Genomic DNA, 7,500 nt, shown 5'->3' with positions numbered 1-7,500 from the left:
TTGGAGAACTAGATTTATTTACTATATACATATTTACAAAAATCTGGAAAAGTACTGAATTCACAGCATGGAACAACAAAATAATAGGCTATTGTTAATTAAATATATAGGTATATAAAAAGACGTTTATATGTACTGTACTTGCATATATAAATAAAAATATATAATAGCAAAATAATTTTATAAACATCAAAAAAATAGGCTATTGTTAATTAAATATATAGGTATATAAAAAATATATAGGTATATGTACTGTACTTGCATATATAAATAAAAATATATAATAGTTTTTTATAATAGTATATAATATGTTAAATAGTTATTATATATTTATATATTATAGTGTATGTATACATATCGTTATACATACTCACATATACACATACTTAATATTGTTTCCTCTACACATAAAACTTTAATAATAATAATAATAATAATCATACAATTTAAAAACAAGTGCACAGTATAATACTTTAGCATTAAATATGGCTGGAAGATAAAGAACAGAATGTATCACAGAAACAAGTGTGTTATTTTCTCATATTCTGTAACCACTGCTGCTTAGTGACTGTTTCTTTATTTGGGCAAAATATTTTGCCTTTGTACTGGCTATGGCCAGTTTCTTGTGTGCGAAATTGGCCACACTTTCTGCACGTATTTGATTTTACAGAGCGATTGTATGACCGCTTGGTTGGGGTGGCTGTGTCTTTTGCAGGTGGGTCAGAGGAAATTGCTCCAGGGTTAATGGCTGAACATGGGGCTGGGCAGGGCAACAGTAGCATCTGAGACCCAACAGGGGCAGTGGGTGTGTCAGGAAACAATGGGTGTGTTGCTGTCGGCTTTGGAAAAATTGTCCTTGGCTGGTGGAACGTGGCAGTTGGTGTGGCAGATGTGCAGGTTGATGAGGGCTGGATTTTCCTGAACTTCGTCTTTGCCTGTCCAGCTGTGTCTGGTGGCATCTGGTAGTGATGCAGCTGGTGGCTATATTGTGGAGGCACAACAGGCTGCACTCGTGCTGGAGGCAGAGCATCCAATGCCACTGGACGTGCCTCTGGAAGCTTCAACCCTTGCAACAGCACTGAGACCTCCTGACCCTTTAAACGTTCATTGTGCCACGTTGTAAGGGTCCTTTGGTTAACCTCCACTAGCTGAAGGGTTGTTTCGCTCATTACAGTTCCATTGCTCAAGATTAGCTGCCGAATTTTTCTATAATCTCGAAGAATGAGATCCCATCTGGACAGAGATTCTGTCCGCTGTTTTTTGGGGCTTCGGTGGATGTTACATAGCCTTATGAAGATTAATTCAACAAGGCAACAGCACTTAGGCCACTGTGCTGGAGAACCGCTAGAACCCAAAACACACCTCTTTGTGCTTTCGACGCCAGGAGTGAAGACAGCTTTCTTTTTAGGGGACCTAAAACGTCCTGTAAGCAGCCTGTCTTGATAACGAGCAGCATACATGACCTTGTCTTTATCAAATTGGTCCAGGTTCTGCCACAAACCCACAATGATCGCAGCTTGTTGGTTAGTAAGTGTGAGGCCCGTCTGTGTGCGCAGCTCTACCAGATACTCCGCCAACTCATCCACCCGGTCCATTCCAGGAATACAGTGCTCGTCAACAGCCTAAAAAAATATAACTGTTGGTTAGGTAATTACATGCTTTGTGAAATTTGTGAGTTTGTGAATTTGCTGCTTGAGGGTGAATGACTAAATGAGTAACAATTTGTCTAGAAAAGGAAATTTTACCATTGCTGAGGGCAGAGGTGCAGCTGATGGAGTCTGGACACAGGGCAGAGGTGCAGCGGGTGGAGCTGGGACATAGGGCAGAAGTGCAGCAGGTGAAGCTTGGACCAAGGGCAGAAGTGCAGCAGGTGAAGCTTGGACCAAGGGCAGAGGGGCAGCAGGAGGAGCTTGGACACAGGGCAGAGGGGCAGCAGGTGGAGCTTGGACACAGGGCAGAGGTGCAGCGGGTGGAGTCTGGACACAGGGCAGAGGTGCAGCGGGTGGAGCTTGGACACAGGGCAGAGGTGCAGCGGGTGGAGCTTGGACACAGGGCAGAGGTGCAGCGGGTGGAGTCTGGACACAGGGCAGAGGTGCAGCGGGTGGAGCTTGGACACAGGGCAGAGGTGCAGCGGGTGGAGCTTGGACACAGGGCAGAGGTGCAGCGGGTGGAGCTTGGACACAGGGCAGAGGTGCAGCGGGTGGAGCTTGGACACAGGGCAGAGGTGCAGTGGGTGGAGCTTGGATATAGGGCAGAAGTGCAGCAGGTGAGGCTTGGACCAAGGGCAGAGGTGCAGCGGGTGGAGCTTGTACCAAGGGCAGAGGTGCAGTGGGTGGAGCTTGGACATAGGGCAGAAGTGCAGCAGGTGAAGCTTGGACCAAGGGCAGAGGTGCAGCGGGTGGAGCTTGTACCAAGGGCAGAGGTGCAGTGGGTGGAGCTTGGACATAGGGCAGAAGTGCAGCAGGTGAAGCTTGGACCAAGGGCAGAGGTGCAGTGGGTGGAGCTTGTACATAGGGCAGAGGTGCAGCGGGTGGAGCTTGGACATAGGGCAGAGGTGCAGCGGGTGGAGCTTGGACATAGGGCAGAGGTGCAGTGGGTGGAGCTTGGACACAGGGCAGAGGGGCAGCGAGTGGAGCTTGGACACAGGGCAGAGGTGCAGCGGGTGGAACTGGTGGACTTGAAAGGAACAAGTCATCTGATGCCACAAGATTTGCCACTGTGGCTTCCTCTCCCAACAAATCAATGAAACCCTCATCCTCTTCCACTTGCTCCTCCACATTTATCTCCTCCAGCAACTGAGAGGTCCTATCAGAGGTAGGGCACATGTCCTCCAGGGGCTGACTATTCTGCCTCAACAAGTACTGCACTCCAATGAGCTCCCCTGAGGAAATATTTGTAACAGAAAACATTTTAAAGGAAATGAATCAGAAAGGTTTATTCTGAAATGTAGTAAATATTTTTAAATAAATATTCAGCTTCTGCATAAACAAAAAATATGTAACTCAGAGGACATTGTAAAAAGACAGAATTACTCTATATTCTAGTATGTCATTTATTTTCCCTGAAACCTACAACAAAGAGTCCAGTATGCAAAAATTCTGATAGTATAATTTTTCTCTGATCTGTCAAAATGACATTATTGACCAAAATCACTTGCAGTTTTAACAAAAACATGCTACCTAGTGAACTGCATTGATCAAAATATGTTTACCTGTGTAAACTGCAGGTGGAGTGAAGCTAGTGACCAATTTCCTGCCATACAACTTATTGTAGTTCTCGTTGACAGAGTAAACCAGCTCCCCTGTGTAAGTACGCAGGGTTGAACCTCCACCTCCACCTGCAACAGCAGCTGCAGCCCGGTCCTGATTCCAGCGTAACAAACCTTCCAGGAGGTAAATCTGGAAGTTCAGGCTGTTTGCGCTATTCCCTAGAATAAGAAATAGAAAGCCGAACATTGTTTTAAGAAACTACAAAAGAGAAAATGCAATTGGTTTACTGCAAGTATATAAATAAACAGGAATTAGTGGCAAGATATGGTCTATTCTGTCATGACAAACCTGGAATAAATCTGTTTAGGTGGCAGTGAAATGATTCCAGGGAAGTGGAGCCTCTGGCACACCTATATGTCTTTAGAACAATCCCGCCCTTGTTTATGGTTCCAGTTTCCGTGTAGAGGGGCACATCTGGAGGGTCCTGAATACAGGTAATGTGCCGCCTCTGGACTTGCCAGATGTGCTGCATCCTTACACTGTCAAGGAGAGGAACACCAAGGGCGTCATTCCCCTTGCCACCCATGAGCTCTCTGATGAGCATATCAAGGAGGCGCATAGTTGTTTCCTCTCCTCGTGTTCTTCTCCTGCAGTGTTGGGCCAGCTCATCTTTGCTTATATGACGGTCAATCTCTGCCTCCGTCATTGCAGGCCAGCCATGTTGGGTGAGTTGCTCCTTCTTTGCCCTTCTCAGCAGAGTGAGATCCCCTGCATCCCACTCAAAAATACATGACGACAACCTAGACATAAAAGTAGGATACAACTGGTGGGCATCAGTTGTGCACCCTACTCCCAGACGCCGCATAAAATGCCAAATGTCTAGGCGGATGATGATATTGGGCCAGCCACTGAACCTCCTCTTCAGTTTAGTCTCTCCCACTTCCTTGCAACAGTCACAGTCCACATATAAGATAGTGGGAGGATCAACACCAGCTCTCTGGTATCTCTCCACGAGTCCTGCAGCCATGAGGTCTAACCCAGCTCCTTCATTCGCAGTCAGGACACTCATCAGCACCTGACCTACCTCATTGCCAACTGAGGTAAGCCACTGTGCTGTGCCTTTCGCAGGCCCACTCAACTTCTTCGTGATCTGAAAGAAACAATAAACATAGTAAATAATACAACATACATTGAATGAGTAAAATTTACAAATAAAGCTCTTTTGGTCTAACAATACATTATAGATAACGGTACAGTCATTAAAGCAGCTCCTCTGACCTTCTTAGTTGAGTCCATTTTTAAAATCGATCCATATGTGGATGTAATGCTGGCCTTGATGTGATCGAGCCTGTTGAGGATGTCCTGACTGTAAACAGCGAGAAGCCATTTGTAGCTAGGTACTGGAACAAGTGGTGGCGGCTCCTGAAAGTGCAGTGGAAGCAGGCAAGGATTATCCAAAAAGGCCACACACATCGATGTGTACCGAGACACACGTTGTAAACACTCCTCAGTGTGGTTCTCCTTCAGCTGGCCGATGATCCTCACTGGGCCATTTCCCATGCCCCTCTCACGCAACAAACGAATAACTCGAATGTCACAGGCATACCTTGGAAAAAAGTAATCATTCAAGTATCTTATTATCAAGTATCTAATTATAGTAGTATATATTTATCAAAGGTAGCATATGAGCACATATGACTGCAAAGTAATTACTTGCGTGTGAGAATGATTCTAAATTCAGATCGATGGGCCAGGTCCAATTGCTGCAGCACAGCATGACTCCAGGACAGGTAGCTGGTTCTACACCTGGTACAGATCAGGGTCTCTGTCACCAGGTTGTAGTATCTGTCAATATCTAACACCTGTCGTACCCTCCTGTGCAGACCACCACCACACAGCTGATAACTGGCACAGGCAGGGTTAGTACACTGGAGTCGTACCTTCCATAGCCTATACGGCATCCAGAGCAAGAGTCGCTGTGAAAAAAATCTATCAGGTGTTGGGGCTTGGTGGTACAACAGGGCTGGTGGTGGGGGCTCATACCACAACTGAAGGTTTTCACGCAGCTCCTGCTTTCCTTTTGCGTTAACCCTAAAAAGTGCTTCCGACACCCACTTCTGGTCCTGCTGTGGCATTGTCTGTGGCCACAGTAGTGGGAGATCTGCAGGGTCTTCTGGCTGAGATGAGACCTGCTGATATTATCAAAAACACTGGTTTAAATAAGGGTTAGGCTAGGCCTAGGGTTAGGGTAGCCCTAACCTGCCTTAAATAATGCCTGTTTCACACATACTCTGTTTGCAGTGCGTATTTGTTTCCGTACCCATGTTAACCGGTTAGAGCGTTCACTATTTTTTTGCTGCACGCGCTGAATTAAAGGTCAGTGCATTGTTCCCACTAAAATAAACATGCATTGATGCGGTGGACTTAAAGTCTACTCTGTTTCAAAGTCAACACATGGCCTTTTGCCTCGGGTAAAGCAAGGAAAATGTCCCTTACCTGGCATTTAGGTAAACAAAGAGACATAATGGAGAGCACTCGTCCTTTCTTGGAGGTGGAAAAACAAAGTTCTTTATGACCTGCAGGATTTCTTGTAAAAAAAATTTTTTTTAAAAGATTTAAAAATGAAAGAAATAACGAGAGACGACTTTTTTTGTCTATTGTAAGTTCTAATTTAAAATGTTTGTCATTATATAAGCTATAGCCTATGTTTTGCCACTTGTGTAAGCAATATAATATATAAATATAAAGTTCTAGGCTATATAAATATAAAGTAATTAATTTAATATAACGTTTAAATGTTGTGCGTTTAAACATGACATCTATAAAAGAGTGTATACAAAGAGAATTGCAATGCTGACAAGCCATAGTCATTAACAACTTTTGGATTTGAAATAAAAAATTATGAATAAATGCTGTGTTTGTAGTACTCAACTGCGGTTAAGTTGCGCACTGCAAACGTGGCATATGTGAAAGCACAATAGCAGGCACTGCTCCTGCATCGCATACGTACTGCAGCACGCACTGCATATGAACTGCAGTCGGAGTATGTGTGAAGCAGGCGTAAGAGAGCATTAAATGATGAAGGCATGTTTGTATTTTGAATGACATCTTACTGGGCCCCTCACAACAGCAGACTCAGAATTAGTTGATGGTGTTGCTGTTTCTTTGATCCGCTGTGATCTCTGAGCTGGAGGAAGGAAGAAGGATGAGGAGGACTGAATGACAGGCCGATGGGGTTTGGGGGATGGCGGAGAAGGAGGAGGAGGAGGAGGAGGAGGAGGAGGAGGAGGAGGAGGAGGAGGAGGAGGACAAGGATGAGAGGGTGGGGATGAAGCTGCGGCTGAACTGGTCTGTGGAGTCAAACATTATGAATAATCTATTAAGGGGATCGCAAAATGTTTTTTTATTAAACAAAATTATGTAGTGATAAAGTGATGTCTAACTAATTCTTTCATATTAACCTGAGATGTTTTCCTCTGAATGTTCAAATTAGGTTTGGCTGCTGCCACATGTGAGCCTCCAAACCTTGACTTTTCAAAATGAAAAGGTTTGTCATAGTTAGTGATAACAAAACCTGTAACACTATAGGAAAAGTTTGAGATATTTCAATGTCTGCAGTAAGGTCTGCTTACCATTGACAATGTCAGTTTGGCCATCTTTGCAGGACGTGCCACATCACTGGAGGGTGTACTTTGGGCAGGGGTGCTCTGTGATGCCTCCACTGTGACTGGTGGATGAACCTGTGATACATGCTTATAAGATATACCAGGGACATAATATTATACAGTATTCATAATATGACTTTAGACATAAAGACAAATTGATATTGCAAACACATCTATTTATGCAACTTGAACTAGGCTAATTGGAGTTACCTTGTGAAATCCACAAATACACTTTTGTGCTTCCTTCATAAGGGTGGTCTGCCCCCTCATTTGCAGAGGGCACTTTTCTATCTATGAACATAAATATAAAGTATAGCTGTGACACTGTTGTACACATTATTTCAAGACACCCATGTCATCATAATTATAACCATATTACATTGTATTTACATTGTAAATAATTACTTATTCATACATATAAAAAAAATAGCACAATGTATTATCACACAAGTTTATTAGTTTGCTCATGAATCTAGCTGCATAATTTACCTTCTGATATAACTCATGCCATCTTTTTTGTCGGGGAGAAGGTCTATTTCCCTCCCTGGATGGCCAAACTCCAGTTCGGGCAAAACTCTCCAGACGCGCAAGCCAGTCAGCATCGCTCATGCCTTTGTGTGACTTAG

Source organism: Pseudorasbora parva, chromosome 8 (genome assembly GCF_024679245.1).
Source record: "Pseudorasbora parva isolate DD20220531a chromosome 8, ASM2467924v1, whole genome shotgun sequence".
Classification (NCBI taxonomy): Eukaryota; Metazoa; Chordata; class Actinopteri; order Cypriniformes; family Gobionidae; genus Pseudorasbora; species Pseudorasbora parva.
The sequence above is the reverse complement of the archived record's forward strand: the minus strand, read 5'-3'. Positions refer to the sequence as shown.